The sequence below is a fragment of the Herpailurus yagouaroundi genome, unplaced genomic scaffold (assembly GCF_014898765.1).
Source record: "Herpailurus yagouaroundi ecotype Mexico unplaced genomic scaffold, PumYag 203, whole genome shotgun sequence".
Classification (NCBI taxonomy): domain Eukaryota; kingdom Metazoa; phylum Chordata; class Mammalia; order Carnivora; family Felidae; genus Herpailurus; species Herpailurus yagouaroundi.
Genome location: NW_024412434.1, coordinates 29,989,516 through 30,009,029, shown reverse-complemented (window position 1 = coordinate 30,009,029; position 19,514 = coordinate 29,989,516). Strand labels below are relative to the sequence as shown.

The window sequence follows — 19,514 nt, the reverse complement described above, 5'->3', positions numbered from 1 at the left end:
CTCCGCCCCCTGTGGCAGGGTGGGAACACTTGCCACAACTCCCAGCTTTCTCACTTCGTGAGCTTCCGCCACCTCTATCTGGACCTTTGTGAAGCTTCCATTCGTTGCCACGTCTTCGCTCGCTCTCTGTGAAGGTGAGAGCCCGGGAGGCCACGTCCTGACCAGCCCAGCGCGTGAGAACCATGGCATCATCAGGAAAACCGTGCATTACGTGTGAGTGTGTGCGGTATCTTTGAATGGCGTTTTATCGCTCGTGGATAAGGAGTCCAGATGGAATTATGTCCTATTCGTGTACGTAAAATAACTACTTTATTTGTGGGGTTCTTTCTCTCTTTTGGACACTCTTGTAAATATTATGACCGTATTATGAAGTTTTACCTCGTGTAACGTGTTCACAGTATTAGTGCCAAATTTAAGAATTCTTTCAGCCATCGATCGTAAATACACTCTTTACTTAAGAAATTGCCTTTGATGCTTCTAAGTCTCCATTCCTTTGTAGAATAACACCCAGGATGAAGACCATTTTGCTAAGTTCTGTGTCCCTGACCACCCAACGTTGTACCTAAAAGCTATTTATGTAAATGAATGGATTATTAAATGAAGGATTTGATACCCATAGTTCAAGTTCATGTTTTTAAATTTTTTTTTCTTTTTTTTTTTTAATTTTTTTTTTCAACGTTTATTTATTTTTGGGACAGAGAGAGACAGAGCATGAACGGGGGAGGGGCAGAGAGAGAGGGAGACACAGAATCGGAAACAGGCTCCAGGCTCCGAGCCATCAGCCCAGAGCCCGACGCGGGGCTCGAACTCACGGACCGCGAGATCGTGACCTGGCTGAAGTCGGACGCTTAACCGACTGCGCCACCCAGGCGCCCCTGTTTTTAAATTTTAATACACGCTGTGAGTCTCTGAGTCCTTTAATTTTCTGGGATTTCCTCTTCTTCAATATCACACGCACATGCACGTGTGCACACACATCCGACCCTACACAATATGGAGAATCCAATATAGACCATAGAGATGCTCATGGCCATCTGAGTCCATTTTTTTTTAATTTTAGAAAGAGACAGAGAGTGGGGGGGAGAGGGGCAGAGGGAGAGAAAGAGAGAGTGAGTGAGTGAGAATCTCAAGCAGGCTCCACGCACATCACAGAGCCCCATGCAGGGCTCAATCCTACGACCCTGATCATGACTTGAGCCAAAATCAAGTCAGAGGCTCAATTGACTGAACCACCCAGGTGCCGAACTCCGTGTATTTTACAGCTGAACTACCTAACTCCCTAACAAGGGGTCGGCACCCTCTTCTCTGTAACAAGTAAACCGGAACATAAGATGCGGCAGCTTTCTTGTAGTTCCCCCACAAACCCAAACATGAAGCTATCGCATACTGCATAATTTTACCAAAATTGGGTGTCATGAGTCAGTTCACCCACAGAACAACTGCCAACTTATTTACCCTTCAGCCCTTTACCTGAAGTGTCTCCGTCATCCCCAGAGTCTTTGGCTGATGAACTTTCTTCCCCAGAAAGCGAAGCCTTTTATATATTTTTATATTTTTATTTATGTGTTTTTATATATGTTCTACTGCCTGCCGTTCTTCCAATGCCAGCTTTTCGACTCTTCTTACCCCCCGCACTCATTCTTCTGACCTGTCTACAGAAAGTGAACATTTCTCTTTCTTCGCTTTTTAAGGTAATTTATGAGAGAGGTGGTCACGTAAAACTGTAAACTCAAAACTAGAAACTCTTCTAACAAGCCACCTTCAGCGTAGGGATCATGACCTTTGTCCTGGTAATCAGAGTCAAAAAACCAAAATCACTTTTTGTTCTAAACAACACTTTTTTCCTGGCATGCGGGCAGTTTGGAACACCGTTTTGTGTGGCGTAACATCTTGAACTTCCTTCCTCTGCTCCGTTTCTGCCAAGGACGCGGTGGGCGAGTCAAAGGTGCCCCTGGATCATGGCCAAGTACCGGGAGCCGCGGTAGACGAGGGCCCATTCTGGGCACGAACGTCTGCAGGATGTGTGTGCAAGATGTGTGTGCAGGTGTGTTGTGTGCCAAATAAGAAACCGTGCTGTGGGTGGAGGGCAGGGCATCCTCCAACCCGTGAGTCCCGGCAGCTTTGGCGAGGAAGGGAAGAGTTGGACGGAACTCTCTGCTTCTACTTATACAAAGCAGAAGCTACTTATACAAAGACAAAGAAGCTTCTACTTATAAAGAGGGTGACCAGGACTCTCAAATCAAATTCTCTGTGACACACACCCACCTCTGTCTCCGTCTCTCCCCCCAAGCTCTTGCACATCATAGATCTTCTTCCCTACCTCCACATCATCTTTCTAGAGCATCTCGTCAGCACAAAATATTTTCCAGAGCAAATGTGTCTCCATCCTTCTCTATGAACAGCATCTACACAAAACCCATCCGTTTATATCTGGTCGGTGTCAAACAAGGTAAGCCTTTGTAGGAAAGTGAGTGCCTGTGTCCGAGAGTTCTTCCTTCTCTCTCCCATATTTCCCTGCTGCCTTTTTCCCTTTTGCCATGTTGGCCGGTCTAGTCCCCAACTGTAACATCCTTAAATATTTGCTTTATTCTCCTCCACTTTTTTCCAATGTATCTGTGACCCTTCCATCCAGAAAATGCTACTCACCGCTATTGTCATCCTACAATCGTAAACTCCGTCAATTTAATTACCCACAAAATATCTCCTGGCTAAGCAGACAGGGGTGCATTTGGCCGGGTGGCATTTACAATGAAGTCCAGCTGATAGCACGAGGTGGAGAGATCTCAGAAATTGATGGAAACACGCACGCATGCAGCTGTTTGTGTGTTTGCTAATTTTCTTTGCATGGAAGTTTTACTTTATCCTGTCCTTATTTAACCTGTAGCCCAAGTGTGCTAGGTAGTATGAGCCACACATATAAGAGAGGTTTGGAATTGCATCACGAAATCTGTTTTCTGTCAAACACTGAGAAAAAACACAGTACTTAGGCTTTTGATTTGGTTCGTGAGGACACTTACTTTGTTACAGAATGGGTGTAAGGCCCTGATCTGTGAATTGGAGAGGAGAATATCTATGTGGAAAGGGTATTACAAGCATTAATGAATAAATGTATATCACCAGTACATATCCTTACATATAATAAATACTATTCCATACTACCCAAGTATAAGAATGATTGTCTATTTATTAATATATCAGTCATCCTGATATATGGATACAGACATCCCCCATATCAATTCAATCAGAATAAAGAGTCAATGTTGACATTTCCCATACGCTTCTTGGGGTTTTGATTGTTTACATTGTGTTTTGAGTTCGAGTTTCCAAAAAAGCCAGTGTATCTCACTACTTAAAACATTTTTTTAATATTTATTGATTTTTTGAGAGACAAAGAGAGATGGAGCATGAGCAGGGAAGGGGCAGAAAGAGAGGGAGATACAGAATCCAAAGCAGGCTCCAGGCTCTAAGCTGTCAGCACAGAGCCTGATGCAGGGCTCAAGCCCACGAACCGTGAGATTATGCGTGGCCTCAGCGGAAGTTGGACGCTTAACCGAGTGAGCCACCAAGGCACCCCTCACCACTTTAAAACCTAAATTGCCTCCTCGTAAGATCTTAATACAGTCGTCCTGGCCTGTGTGTGTAACTAAGTCAGACTAAAGATCTCTTTATTTGAAGAGGGTCTCATGTGTCTCATTTGAATAAACAATGACTCTCATTTGAATAAACAATTATGCTTTCAAAATGTTGTAAATATATACAACTTATTCCAAAAGTACTCTGTGTTTTCCACGAAAATTCTCCCATGGAACAAATGTGTGGTGTATTTTGCAGTTTTTTTTTTTATGAACTAAGACAGGTTTGGAGATTCATATACAGGATATGCAATTATTTATTTATTTTTAGTAGGATTTTGAGTTAAAATAAAAATATGTGTGTACACACACACACACACAGGTTTTGATTTGCCTTTATCATGCTTGCCTCTGCCCTGACTGTCCTAAGATGCCCTACCTCCTACATCCATTTCCAAGTAATCCATTTTACTTGGTTTTCTGGAACAAAGAAATACGTCTATGGTGTTTCTAAGCTACATGTAGCATCACAGTCTTCCACTCTGTTCTTCACTAAAGAGCGGATGTTCTCTGGAAAGGACGTTTAGGTTGCCTCCACATTCTTACCTCTTCCCTGTCGGTGACAGCGAGCCCATTCACACGCTGCGCTCTGCACAAAGTTTAGATTAAACTCTTCGGTCACAAGTCGTTTTCTTTAAACCTCAGCCTAGGAGAAAGCACGTTCCTCCCCTCCATGCCTTCTCTTCCTCCCCTTCGTCCTCCCTTCTCTCATCCTCCTGCTTCACAAAACTTGGATCCGACTCCTGTCTTTTCTCTTGACTGTACCTCATGAACTACTCTCCATAAGCCAACGTTTTCTCCCGTCATGATTTGAACGGTTCTATTAGATTCCACCCCCCACGAATGCCTCTCGTGTATTTTACTCTTCCCTATTATTAAAGCCACCCTTTGAGTTTCAAAGCAGATGTTGTAGAACTTCCCTATGCAAAAAGCGGGGCTAGCAACTGGACCTTTTCCCCATGGTGGCCACCTCGATGTTCTCCCTGCGACTTATTTCCAGGTCTGCTTATTTCCCTGCGACTTATTTCCAGGTCTGCTTCCACTTCGTATCATCATGAACTGCACACGAGCTTTGCATCACAAGCCATGCCATTTTTTGATGTGTTAGGAGTTTCTGCCTCTCCGGCAACTTCCTCAGCATCCCGCAGGCTTGCTCTCTGGCTGGGTAGACCTACTCAGGTCAGCAGTTTGATCGCTAGTCGTGCAGACATGACCCACTGGACTATGGATGTTCTTTGTGCTTCTACTCTTACCATTCAATTACCAAAATTCATGGAGTAGTCATTGCATGGCCAATCCCATGCGAGGCATGATTTAAAAGGTGCAGTATGGGGGCGCCTGGGTGGCTCAGTCGGTTAAGCGCCCGACTTCAGCTCAGGTCACGATCTCGCGGTCCGCGAGTTCGAGCCCCGTGTCGGGCTCTGGGCTGATGGCTCAGAGCCTGGAGCTTGCTTCCGATTCTGTGTCTCCCTCTCTCTCTGCCCCTCCCCCGTTCATGCTGTGTCTCTCTCTGTCTCAAAAATAAATAAACGTTAAAAAAAAAATTTTTTAAAGGTGCAGTATGGAGGTCTCTGATGCTGAGGATAAAAATGGCAATAAAATAAAGCGGTGGTATGTTAATGGGTAACATTATCTAACACAAGTATCAGAAACTATCTTACGCAGGCAGGGTATATTTATTATTTACTTCTCACAAGAATCCGTGAGCCTGTACTACTTATCATCGTTCTTATTTTGCATGAAGAAAACGAAGGAACCAATAGGTTTACATCATGTTCCCCGAGGTCACGGGTACCTGGAAGGGAAGGATGCCAGGACTGGATTCCAGGCAGCTTAGTGCTGGGTCTGAACTCCATCTTTATAACACGACTGGGGGAGACAAGCAGGATATTCAAGGAAAAAAAGCTGAAGAATGAAACAGTTCCTTATCCAGTGCTAAGTTACTGAGTAAAACTAATCTGTGTAACAAGGTATGAATTGGGTGGCATGGAACCGGGGCTAGAAACTGAGGGCTTCTCAGACAAGGGCAGTTAGGGAATTGCCCATGGAGAAGGTGTAGATGGGCAGGGAAGAAAGATCAAGGCAACCCTCACAGAGGGAGTCAAGGCAGGACAGATACACTCTTTCGCGCCAATGTCGGTTTTGTATTTTTATTTCGCCAATGAGCATAGTGTGGGTGTTGATATTATCTCTCTGGCGGTGAGAACAGTTGTGGTGTTTTCTATGTTTCTATAGATGTAGCTTCTACAACAAATCCCAACTCCTGTGAGGGCCGCTGGAGTAGAGCAGTGTGCAGGCTCTCAAGAAGAGGTCCTAACACGCTCCAGACCACGAGATGGTCACACAGCCTCATGGCATGTCGTGTGATGACTGGCCGGGGACGCTATGAAATAAAAGCCGAGGCTACGATGTATAACTCGACCTCCCTCTTGGGCAGAGAAATGTCTCATCAACTCCAACTGAACAATAATGACCTTACTCTTGTACGTGTGAGTCCACGTGAATTTCTCCAGGCCACCAGTAGCTTTGTAGCTCTGAGCAGAAACTGATTTCTTCGATGGGGACTCCGATGTTTCTTCAGATCCCTCTTATGCCATCCCACAAGAGAAGCATCTTTCCTAAAGTCATGTTATGACTTTAAGGCACTCTGCAAGGATAAGCGTTCACTGAAATTTCCTTTGGTTAACATGTGCCAGTCGTGGTGAAAAGTTACGTTACGGTAAGTATTTCCAGGATGCTTGCTTTCACTTAAACAATGTGCTATTTTGAAAACTTGGACCAACTTAGGATTCGTCTTTAAAAAAAAAAAAATCATCCCGATCCATTATTCAGTATGTTGGTAATTTATCACTAATTCTGATCATTTCAAAAGAAAATGAACAACAACAACAACATCATCTCCTGTGTTTCATGTATCCAACTGCATGGCCTGTGGGTTACTCATGGCCCTGGGTCTTGTAGTCGCATCTGCTAGTAGAATTAACTTTTTGTGAAATGTTAGAGCTGTAATTCATTTTTGCTAGAAAAAATGGAAAATCTTATATAGAAAGGAATCTTTACTTTAGCAATTTTGAGTAACTGTGACAAAACTCCCAACTATGTTTTCAAGGCCTTGCTGAAGGTATCAGCTTTCCTTTTAAGGCAAGGTCAGATTTGCACTTTGTAACAGAAAAAGTGAAGAGAATTCATGCTTTGTGACCTTCCCAGATTAAATAACATATTCAAATCTGGCATGAAATAGGGACCTCCTGATCACAGGGGATACACTGTCCTGTGTTCTTCATTCTAAATAGAAGCTCCTTGGGGCACCTGGGTGGCTCGGTCAGTTGAGCATCCGACTTTGGCTCAGATCATGATCTCCCAGTCCGTGGGTTCGAGCCCAGTGTCGGGCTCTGTGCTGACAGCTGGGAGCCTGGAGCCTGCTTTGGATTCTGTGTGTGTGTCTCTCTCTCTATGCCCCTCCCTTGCTCTCTCTCTCTCTCAAATAAATAAATATTAAAGAAGTTAAGTAGAAGCTCTTTAATAATCCCAGAGCACATGTTACCTGGTGTATAGTGAACCATCACCCGATGTTACATAAGATCCTATTTTCTGAATTTTCTGAGACATCTAGGATTGAATTTTGTTTTTACTTTGGTAGGACAGTTCAGGAGTAAATAGAATAATTTTTGTCATTAGTAATTTATTAATCTTCTTCATGCTTTATCTGCTTTTCATTTCATTCATGCTTTCATATTAGTCGTCTTAGCCTCTCTTATGGCCAAGGGTTTGCTCTAAATGCTAATGCCATGTATTTCTACATCAGCTTGGGTAAGCGGGAGGCCCTCTCTTCTCTCCCACAGGAAGGATGATGTCTCTCGCTCGAAGACTGAAGTAGTTAGTTCCACATAGGTGTCAGATCCTAGTTGCCTTTCCCTTTGTCCCGTAATGCTTAGATTGACTAGCTCTTAGTCTACAAACTTCATTATAAGAATTAAATATGAATCATTGCTTTGCCTATCGTTCAGAATGCAATTCTTGTTGCAATTCTCTCCTGACAGGATAAAGCTGCCGATTCAGGTGCTGACGTGTGAATCAGACTCCGGTGATGATCCCAGCTGGAAGAGAAGAGGGAAAAATAGCATAATGTCTGTTTGGCTTTCAGCATTTGGTCTTCCTAAAATCACAGAGCCGGGACGGACAGACACGTTGTCGTTTGAAATTAGGGAATCCACAAGCTCTGTGAATACACTAGTGATAATGTTTTAAGTGTTTGGTGGCAAAATGACCATTAATCGATGGAATTCTACAGTCTTGATAACTTAGCGATCTGTGACGGCCCCTCTGTTAGCATGGATAGATTTCTGGAGACGGAAGGGAACAGCCCTCTCTCACCCACAGTGATGCTTCTTCGAGGCACCACACATTCTTGCAGCTGGACCACAGAGTGGCTGCGTGGACACTTCAACCGCTAGACCTCCTGCAAAACAATGCAATATATCTCTCTTTCTTTCCTCTCCACCCTCTCTCTTTATTCCTCAGTAGAATTCCACTCCATCATGCCTTGCTTACAGTGACCTCTCATTTTGTGGGAAGAAATCTATTATTTCTCTCCATCATTAAAGATATACTCAGGGAATATGGTTTCCTCTCAGTCACGCTAATATTATAAATTAAACTATTATTATAAATTAAACTATTTCACCTTAAAGAAATATAAAAATGTATGAAGAATCATGAGGGTTTTTTTAAATTTTTTTAATGTTAATTTAATGTTGAGACAGAGAGAGAGACAGAGTGTGGGCAGGGGAGAGGCAGAGAGAGAGGGAGGCACAGAATCCGAAGCAGGCTCCCGGCTCTGAGCTGTCAGCACAGAGCCTGATATGGGGCTTGAACTCACAAACCGTGAGATCGTGACCTGAGCGGAAGTCGGATGCTCAACCGACAGAGTCCCCCCAGACGCCCCGTGAGTTTTTTTCATCCTGAAAATAATCACACAATAATTAAGGAGAACACATTAGGAGAATACAAATGTGTTCTTCAAATATGAAAAAAAGGGGTATGATTCCTAAAACAACCCGCTGAAGTATGTTTTTCCGAGCAGGTCGGTGGTGAGGACACTGGATGCCAGTTTGTCTGTTTTCATTGGGCATCACACCGTTAGGACCTGAAGGCTTACACTGTGCCACCGCCTACAGATTTATCCACCTGGTGGGGGGTTTCCATCTGCTGGAAAGTAAGTCATCAAATGGTGGGGGAAGAAGGCAGGAATCTCACAAAATCCTTCCGTCTTTTCTTGAAACCAACACCAAGGAAATGGGAGTCTGAGGCTTGCAAGGCACTGTCCCTGGTCCTGATGAGGACGAGGTCTAGGGGAAGAGGGAGAGCGGCCGCCCAGAGACCACAGGGTTTGTGAGCGGAGAGGACATTTGTAGCCCAGCATAACAAGGACCTGGTCTCCGCTTTGGCATTTCGAGCTGTCAGTTTACCTCCATTTGCCTTATCCTTACAAGAGGGGAAAACCACTTTTCTCAAATGGTCTTTTCTTCTTCATCTTTTTTTGTTTTTCTTGTTTGTGTTTTGAGTTGTGTTGAGTTGGTGGGGATGATGTGATTACATTGCACACGCATATAATCCCAGTGGGTCTAATAGGGCCCCCCCATGCAGGTCCCCCCCCAAAACCTCAGAATATTACCTTATTTGGAAATAGGGTCTTTGAGGATGTAGTCATGAAAAAAAATTGAGATAGTTCATGCTGCATTAGGGTGGGCTCTAAATTCAATGAAAATATCCTTATGAAAAACAGAGAAAGGACACACAGAGAGAAGGATATGAAGACCGAGGCAGAGCCTGCAGTGACAGGACCACGGATAACAGGCACCACCAGAGGCTCAAAGAGGCAAGGAGAGAACTGGGCCCCTCCAGAGAATCCAGGGAGAGAGAGGCCCTGCTAACACCTTGACGTCAGACCTCCAGCCCCTACAACTGCGAGGAAATAAATTTTTGTTTTAAGCCACCAAGTTTGTGGTATTTCATTAGTGTCAGCCCTAAAAAAAACTATTACAACATGGGCACATGGGGGGGCTCAGTCTTTAAGCATCCGACTCTGATTCTGCCTCAGATCATGATCTCACATTTCATGAGTTCAAGCCCCCCATCAGGCTCTGCAATGACAGCTCGGAACATGGAGCCTGCTGGGGATTCTCTCTCCCTCTCTCTCTGCCCCTCTCCTCCTTATTCTATCTCTCTCTCCATCTCTCTCTACGTAACATAAATAAGCTTTATTTAAAAAAAAAAAGAAACTATTACAACAGGTCTACCGCATGGTCATTGTTTAATTAATTAGGTGGATCTCATTAGATTCTTTCAATAGGTTTTGTCAAGACAGACAAAAATGAGCAGAAGGCTGATGCAGAACTTTCTCACATGTGAAAACTTCAAAACCTTCACGAAGGCAGGCAGCATTCCTAAGAAATGACCTGTTGACTGAATTGGTTGTGCTTCTCTTGATGGTTTCACCATCCCTTATGACCTCCAGCTTTGGTTTCCTAGTGATGCTTCCTCTTCCACTATGGATGGGAGATCACTACAGAAGACTGTGTTAGGCTAAATTTTTTGTGAAAAGAAAAAGAAGGAAGGAAGGAAGGAAGGTAGGAAGGAAGGAAGGAAGGGAAAGAAAAAGAGGGAGGGAGGAAAGGAAGGAAGGAGGAGGGGAGGAAGGGGAAAACATGACTGATTCTATCATGGAAAGACAATTTGGGTCACCTAGTTTAGTGAACACTTTTGCCTGCTTAACACCTAAAAGAATTTTGGAAAACCATGTATCACCACACACAATGTTAATGAAATTGAAAAGGTTTTGTCGTAAGTTGAAATCGTTGTAAAGAGTGTCAGCAAATACTGGAGTTTTCAAAATTAGTCAACTCAAACTGAGGTGCCTGTTTTTAAATTTTACCTAATGAAATACAAATACCATGACGATTTTGTAGTTTCGACCGGGCACTGAAAAGCAAACCCAAACAAACTCAAATTTGGGTTGGCTGTTTTACGTCATTGTTCTTCTCCTTGAATATACATTCCACTCTGTCTCTCCCACAGAATTCTATACTAGCATAAATGTTTTTACACCTGGAAATGTTTTCTTGATCACCGTGTTATTTCACTACAATAAAAACATGAAGAAAACTTTCTGTGACCGTAAGGCTTCGGGGGTTAAATTTTCTTCTGGACTGATTTTTCATTACATTGATTCATTGCTACAGAATTAAGCGGCATAAATACGTAGACACAGATTGTTATCGAACAATACAAATGTAAATGCAGCATAAGTATCAGAATCAAACAACATGAATACTAGTGTATGGGGACCTCTGGACCTGGGGTGGTCCATGACCCTTCAGACATGTCTCCGCTAGAGACGAAGGCTGCTTTCCTGGGCCTCAGGCAGCTCTGGAGACAGACCCAGCCGTGATCAGTCAACACCCATACTCCTAACAGTTGTGCGAACGAGCCCCCTGCCCTGGGAGGCGAGGGGGAGTGGGGCAGTGGGGCACAGTATCACTATATACAGCAGTCTCTTAATTAATGCACAAAAACATTTAGAACAGTGTTCAACATGCCACATTTGAGAAACTGTTACATCATTACATTATTATATTATTAAATTATTATATCATCAATTAGTTAATCATATTGGGGCACCTAGGTGGCTCAGTCGGTTAAGCTTCAGACTCTTGATTTCGGCTCAGGTCATGATGTCACAGTTCGTGAGTTCAAGCCCCGCATAGGGCCCTGCGCTGAAAGCTCAGAGTCTGGTGCCTGCTTGGGATTCTGTGTCTCCCTCTCTCTCTCTCTCTGCCCCTCCCCTGCTTGTTCTCTGTATCTTGCTCAAAATAAATAAAAATAAACTTTAAAAAAAAGAACAGCTTAAAAAATAAGCTAATCATATCACTAGTGTGTTCTGATAACATTATCATTCACATTTCTAGACTAAATAGTTTGTTCAGTTACCAAGAAAGTAGACTTCTAGCACCAGTAAGTTCTAAAGATTAAAATGTTGGGCATTGAGGCGCCTGGGTGGCTCAGTCGGTTGAGTGACCGACTTTGGCTCAGGTCATGATCTCACGGTTTGTGAGTTCGAACCCCGCGTCGGGCTCTGTGCTGACAGCTGGGACCCTGGAGCCTGCTTCTGATTCTGTGTCTCCCTCTCTCTCTGGCCCTCCCCCGCTCATGCTCTGTCTCTCTGTGTCTCAGAAATAAATAAACATTAAAAAAAATAAAAATAAAACATTGGGCATTAAGGGGAAAACACACCTAAGGAATCGTCCCATGTACTTGAATAGCCAAGATACTTTTCTGCTCTCGAAAAATAAGAATCAATTTCCTAGGTTTGATTACCTATTAATTATTTTTGTGAAATTGCGTATTTTCCACATGGAACTTTTTTTGAGGAAGGACTAAAGTTACGGCCACTTGTCTTCCCAAGAGAAGACATCTTCGTGTCTTTTATTAAACGGTCCCTTCCCTCCACGCCCTACACTGCCTCACGTTCCTCTGCTCCCTGCCAAAAACACAGATCCTCTGAATTTTCATTTCCTTTAAGCCAAAGCCTGTAAGAAAATTAAAGCCTTTCCAAATACTACTTAACGGTTCCTAATATTTATGTAAAAGGACGTGAAAATGTCAAACATACTCAGACGAGCGTGTATAGGTTGTTAAGGGAAGTATTTCATATTAAAATTATTTTCCTTGAATTACATACAGTCCTTCTTCCAAAATGAGTTAAAGATGTTAAAATCCACTATTGTTTGTTAAATGTGTTTGCGTAAATCTGCCTTTTACTGACAGCAAGTTACTCTGAGAAAATAAATATAAGACTTGAATTATTGAACTGTTGCTTGTATTCAATAAATAACATACCTTATTGTCAACATAACCATATTTTTGAACAGCTGCCTTTTATTATACAAGCTACTAGGTGAAAATTGGTATCTGAACCGAGAGACATTTTAGCTAGTACCTAAGAACGGATCTATAGTTTGTTAAAACAACAGGGTTCCCTGGGTGGCTCAGTTGGTTACGCATCTGACTCTTGATTTCGGTTCAGGTCATGATCTCGCGGTCCGTGAGTCCGAGCCCCGCGTCGGGCTCTGTGCTGACAGCCCGGAGCCTGGAGCCTGTTTCAGATTCTGTGTCTCCCTCTCTCTCTGCCCCTTCCCTGTTCATGCTCTGTCTCTCTCTGTCTCAAAAATAAATGTTAAAAAAAAAATTTAAGAAGGGGAAGATATGAATACTCATGGAGATAGCTCATTTTCTGAGAAATATTTAAGCATGAATAAAGTAGTCATACGATTTACTTCTGAATTCTACAGATTGGTTTGGCACTTTTTATTTTTAGCAGGAATTGAAAGATTCAACCAAACTTGACATTTCTGATTTAAAATATGCAGAATATAAAGAAATGGAGAGCATAACCTATTTTCAAAGCATTTGAGAATCTAGTGTATTCTCTCTGTATTAAGATTATTTCTGTATTTCAAGGTTAATCTACTTCCTACATTTTATTATATGCAAATATATTGAAAGTTCCTTTTGGTATATTGTCCTTGCCAAAAAAAGTTTTTAAAATAAAAACTGCTCCATATTCTCCTCTACCAAAATCATTCTGAGTCTTGAAAAGTGATTACAGAATACAATCTCATTGAACCGCTCACAAATGTTCACATTTTAGCATACTGGATCAGATTTCCCCGCACATTTAATGGAATTGGCATTCATTGATATTTTGCAAAGCCGCACTTGGTAGGTTGTCAAGACGCCATTCCTTCCGGGTTCCAAGCCTTTGACCAGACAGCCGAGCTGAACAAAGACAACCCTGGTTTCTCTACCTCTCTTTCCTGAAGGACTGTCAACATACAGGAATGTCCCTTCACGATGGACGGACCGCTGTTACAATTACCCATCACGTTTCCCCATCTCCCCTTGCAGACGGTGCAGAATTGAAATATATACATACCTGCCATGTTGGTGTTGGGTTTAGTCATGCAGACTGTTTAGCAATGGAACAGAACACACGAACATCTTTAAGCTCACATGCATGTCTAGCCGGCTACCTAGCATTCACAGAAACTGCTGCAAAAAGACGACGTTCCAAGTAGTCAGTGGTCCTCAGAGGATGAGGAGACACATGGGTTAGGCTGGAAACCAGCTGGCATCCCGGCACCTGTAGCCCACACTCTGGCAGTCAGCTTAGCCGGGTGAGTTGCGTCTGACCTGCGATCCCACCAGGAAGGAAGAGGTGCTCTTTGTTTTGTGCCACCGTGACTCTGTTTCGCAGAAATATTGCAGCAGGAGACTCTGTCACCTGCCCTGGGTGACAGGTGACAATCCATGCAGTGGGCTGGTCTGGACAGAAGACCACGTGGGTGGATGGAAGGCCTGATGGTGGAGAGCAGGCCACAAGTCTGCCGCTGCACCTGCTCGCAAAGACAGGTGTGCGTGTTAGAATCTCATACGTGGCTTTATTGTAGCCGAAGGGGCTGCGCATAACACGTCATGTGTTGTCGCCATCCATGGGGGTTTCTCCATTTATTGAAAGTAGCAAGAATTCATCAAATATAAAGCAAAGTCAATTTCAGATGTTTAACATACTTATTTGATGGTAGCCAACAGGGAAGGGTTACATCTGTTAAGAATTATTCCAGGATGTTCCAGGCCATTGACCAATGTTGTATCACTATTTTACCATATTATTCCTAATTGTTCCTAAGGACACTGAAAGTCAGAGATTACTCGTTCTTGCTCCCAGGATCCAGAAGCTAAGTGTGTGGGGGGGGGGGGAGAGAAGAAAGAAATGATGGATAGATAGATAGATAGAAAATTTTTCCCTCTAACTATCATAAATACCATAACTAACCAAAAGAATCTAACTGCTGCTGGAAGCTACACTGTTCAGGTCAGTCTGTAACCACAAAGGTGGATTTCCGTCACTTAGTCAAAGGCGTGTGCTGTCTCTCACTTCCGATTTCGTTGGCCCAATTCACAAGGCAATAGATCCGATGTCGTCCCTCATGCAGGTGTAAACAACATAAAAGCAAAGTGAAAAAGACTTCCTCCCTGTGAGGGAGGAAATATTATTTTCATCTTCCAAGCAAGCAAAGTGAAGTCTGTTAGGAACCTTCCCCCAGGGTACAGTCTGCAGAAGCACCAACGTCATGACCCCCAGCACTGCCCAGCTGTAGGCGGAGGGAGGCCCCACCCCGTCTCTGATTGCGAGATCAGGGTGTCCAGAAGGAAGCTCCTCTGGGGACTGCATATGCATTTGAGGCGCTGGGACAGAAGACAAGGGTCATCATCTCCCCTGATTTCACTGGAGCTGGAGGTAGCGAAGGTCACGCCTCAGGAGGAAGCCGTGGTGGCCATTCTCGAGGGCACGTTATTTATAAGACAAATATGTGTCAGTTGGAGGAACCCTATGCTTTTCAGCCTTTCCACTCTCTTTTTTGAGAGGGTCTCACGGACATTTAAATATAAGAGGCAGTTAGGTGGTAAGAGTAATTTCCCTGGGCAGGGGTATATATTTTCTGCCTACTGAAATCAGAGCCATAGTCAGTTGGCTGAGAGGGGAGCGACGCGGTAGGTGTGAGAAGAGCCGTGTCTATTTTGCAGAGTGGATAAACTGTGAGTGGTTCAATGATTTTTTGAAAACGATCTGCAAAACTGCTGCAGGGGACAGATAAGTAAATGTTGATTGATTCATTGAAGGAGGCTGGCTCCCAGCTAAAGGAAATGACTGGAAACTTGCACTCCGGAGCTGTATTTCTTGTTCCACACCTAATTTGCTGCTCCAGAGGCAAGCTCTCTCGATTCAGCCTGCCTCGGATTCCTCCTCAGACGGATTTCACCTCATTTGTTAGTGAGGCGTAAGCCGGCTGAAACACAACTTATGTCAGAACAAGGTGATATTGGCAAGCGGGTGGAAAAAAATTTGATTAAGAGGTCAAGTGAACAAAGGCAGTAAAGCTGGATACGCGGAGCCTGAAATGCCCTGAGTTGCAGATTTACACCCATCACTGTTCTCCAGCACCCGCAGCGACATTGACTGGCATAAAAGTCTGAGTGTCTGTGGGCAAGACCTTCCTCCGGGATCAAGGTCTCACTCGCCCTGCTGATCCATGAATAAACATTTTCGTGGTGCCGAAGTCGACTTCTGTTTTATGCAGACAAAGGTCAGACTTTCGTGCTGGTCAGCAGAATCAAATCTCTTCTCACGAGCACACTGTAGCTGTGGTCTGATTCGGATTTTAGAGATTTTAATTCCCGTCTGATGCACTTTCTCGAGAGTTCTTAAATCGCCCAAGGAAGACATCGCTTTCATCCCAAGAAAGACCGTGAATAACATTCAAAGTCTCGTCTGGGTGAAAAGATACGAGAAACTCAACCTGAAATGGAAATAGCCATGAATATCTTCTATTTAAAAATCTATTTCAGGAATATTAGTCTTAAAGAAGAAGGACTTGTTGACAGCTGCCACATGGGCGAGCCTTGAAGACCTTGTGCTGAGTGCGATACGCCAGACACAGGAAAACAAATCCTGTGCAATGGTCTGTTCTAGAACACCCATACCCTGGCTCTAGCCGCATCTCAGCTTTATATGAAAAAGCAGTCACTGTGCCTTGGACAGCTGGGGCAAGTTTTATCCCCCACTCTGCCCCACAAAGCAAAGCTGCTGACGTGTGGGGCCCTCAACCCAGAGAGGTTTCCCTACAGGCCCTGTTCACTGACCACGTGCCCATCTTGACTCCGGATGGTATGTTCTCTGAGCTGCGGTGTCTGCTCAGGCTCAGCTCCAGCTGAACAGAAGTGACGATGGATGTGGTCACTGTGCTCCGTGGGCAGAACTCGAGGCCGTCCTCAGAGCTCCGGCCAAAATTCCTGTTGGTGCACCTTCTTATCTCTCTGCTGACTCCCGGGTTGTCGCCAGGGGCTCAGCTGTCTGTCTCTTGGTGACGGAGGCCACTTGGCATGGGATATTTGCCCCCATTGCTCCTCGCAGGTTGACCACACCGAACGCTGGACCTCCTCTCAGCTCATCACTTGTGTCTCAACATAGCTGACGTGGCATGAAAACGCAGTGTGGCTCTCCCGGTCCAGTCACACCACTGGAGCCTTGAACACAACCTGGGCCATGTTTTCCATCTCCAACCTGGCAGTGCTGTGCCTCGTACAGCAAAAGCCACTCAGCGATGGGCTGACCGTCGAGATGGCCCTTCCATGCTGCCTACCACCCATCGTGCTGATGCTTGGGGTCTTTTTGGCAGAAGCCTAAATTAAATCTCATGGAGGGCGAATTGAACAGATTTGGCTCCTTCCTCTCTTGGCCAGACTCCTCACGGCAGCCAACGAAGTGCTATGTTCATGGGAAAATTCGCCATATTTTCAGAGGTCATTCTCCATGGGTCTCTTGGCTTTGGGTACATCTTTCAGGCAGAGGGTTTCTCTGTCTTTTCAGGGTATTTGAATAGCAGACCGGGTAGAGGATACACTGTCTATTTCCACAGCAAAGGGAAGGCACACTTTCTGCCCACGATAACTGATCGGGCTCTCCAACCTTGGGGCTTTCCTGCTGCAAACCCACCCACGGCACGAGCATGCCTCCAGCTGACCACATCCTGCCTCTGGGGTCACGTGATAGTAGCCCAGCAAACACAGTGTTCAAGCTTCCTGCTGCCCCAAGAGCAGTAAAGACTCTCTACTCTCTTTACTCTTTACTCTCGGATGTGAGCATCTCGTGTCTTCTGGGAGCTTCCACGAAAGGGTGGCACCCCACTTATTGGTTACAAGTTGGGCCAAATCTCCAGTAGGGAGCTGCCCCGTATCTGTGTCTTCGGGGCCAGCCACGTGGCTGGATAGAAAACAAGCTTAAGTGAACCACTTAAGGCTTTGGAAGCCTCAGATGGACTTCTCTATGAAAATGTGAAATGATAATATGCGTTTAGGTGCTGTATGTATGAGAAACTTTTCGTTTTAAAAATCAGCATCTTCACGTTCTAAATGAAAAATCGCTCTAATCACCCAAAAGGCACTTTGGGGAGTATTCAAAATATGGGAGTAATATTCACCTCATAATTTTGTTTTATTGCGATGTGTGAATTAATCCAATAGTCAAACGGATATTAATAATCCACGGACGAGGGAAGAGAGAAAATATATATATTCCGAATGGAGGACGTTGACAGCCGGGCAGGAACAAGCCATTAACTTCAGTCACTGCGGAGATTTTCCTTCCTTTCAATAACCCCGAATGCACTTACTCTGCCATTTAATATCATTATTTTGATTCTGAGAGGGCTACTCATCTTATAAATCAATTAGTTTGAGTAATGGTTAATTTCCATAGTTAGTATTTGATTCTGTTCAAGTGACTCAGAAGTTCATCGGCCCTTCTCTCTCCAATCTTCCTGTCCCTACACCCTTATTCTTATTCATCATTGTCTCAGGGACTTTCCTAGGACCCGCCAAGCAAATTATTTGGCTAGCGTGCTTCGTTAGCAGAGTTTTACGCCGAGTAGGAACGTTCTATTTAAGAAATAAATAAAGAACTAAATAAATTCACTGTACCCAGTGTGCCCAAATAAACCCATTATCCAAGTGAAGTCAGGGAGTTTGCTCCATAACGAGTCCCCTAGACTCCCCGGCCATAAAATTATCCCTTGAAGTCTCTCCTCAGTAGGGATTGTGAAACTACCACTGGCACGTCCTTATCCTGAGAGACCGTATGGAAAAGGACACAGCCAGACCATCTGTGACACAGAACTCTGACCCACGACCTCGGCAGCAGGTAGCCCGAAGGGCCAGGGCCTGACAAGTAACTCCCAGCTTCCCCCCATTTTTGCCCTCTGGCCTCCCTCATAACTCAGAACCAGATGGAGAAAGTCAGAGATGCTCCCCTGACCACTCCCGTGGATGCCCCGCTTCAACTCAGCGCCCCCCGCCGGTTCCCAGTGCCCACAACCTCTGTCAGGGTGCCCCCAAAGCCCTCCCCTGTGTCCACAACGAAGCCTTGGATCCCCCCGCCCCGCCCCAAGTCCCTCCCCAAAGCCAGCGACAACCGTGGCCAGATCCCTTGCCCTGGCAAGCTCAGAATGAAGAGCATTTATTTGTTCCCACCGGGAGGCCTTCATTTATTTCTATGCGAAGTAATAGGAAGTGTCTGTGAATTGCTAGGGTCTCCATAGTAAAACCCTTCAATAACTGATCTGCAAAATTAACAAAGGCTAGGGGTTTTGTCTCCAGTTCGTTTGTGTGTCTGTATTGCCACGAACATGCACAAAGACAGCGCAAATTACGTGGGACCAAAGAGTAAATCCTTAGAGGGACGCACCTGCCCGCCCCCCACCCCCCATCCAAAGCCCAGACCCTCCCGAGGGGTGAGCTGTTCTCACCTGCACCGGAGACAGGCTTCAGCAGAAGGCGGAAGCCAGGTGTCCCCCCCCATCGGAGCTGACTCACTGTTTCTGCTCCCTCGGCCTTTGTGCTTGTTACAATTAGCAGGAGGCACGGCTGCCCAGCTCACACTTCCTACCCACGATGAGAAACAAAATGCTGGCAAAACGAGAGTTTCCTAAGACCCATCGTCACAGCTGACCCGAGTGGAGGAGGAGCTCTTCAGAATCCCTGTTTGCCACCAGAGTGCCACTAACGGGCTGGACTGTGGCTGGCTGCTCCAGAGCTGGCAGGAGGGGGGCCGGCGTGTAACACGGGTATTTGCCAGGTATTTCGGGTCTAAGAATCCAAAAGGAAAGCATCAATCTGTGTTTTTGAAATGTATCAGATCCAGCGTACTTTGCATGAGGCCTTGGGGACCAGGCCCGCTGGTTGATTCAGCCTGGGGTCATCCTTGGT

The 19,514-nt window shown here is 44.8% G+C and overlaps 1 long non-coding RNA gene across 1 annotated transcript; it reads left to right on the top strand.

Annotated features, from left to right (window-relative positions):
• Positions 1–4,178: 4,178 nt before the first annotated feature.
• LOC121014884 (uncharacterized) lies at positions 4,179–5,327 on the top strand. Its single transcript, XR_005783477.1, has 3 exons — positions 4,179–4,632; positions 4,664–4,953; positions 5,187–5,327. It is a non-coding gene; the product is annotated as an uncharacterized LOC121014884 (long non-coding RNA).
• The last annotated feature ends 14,187 nt before the right edge of the window (positions 5,328–19,514 follow it).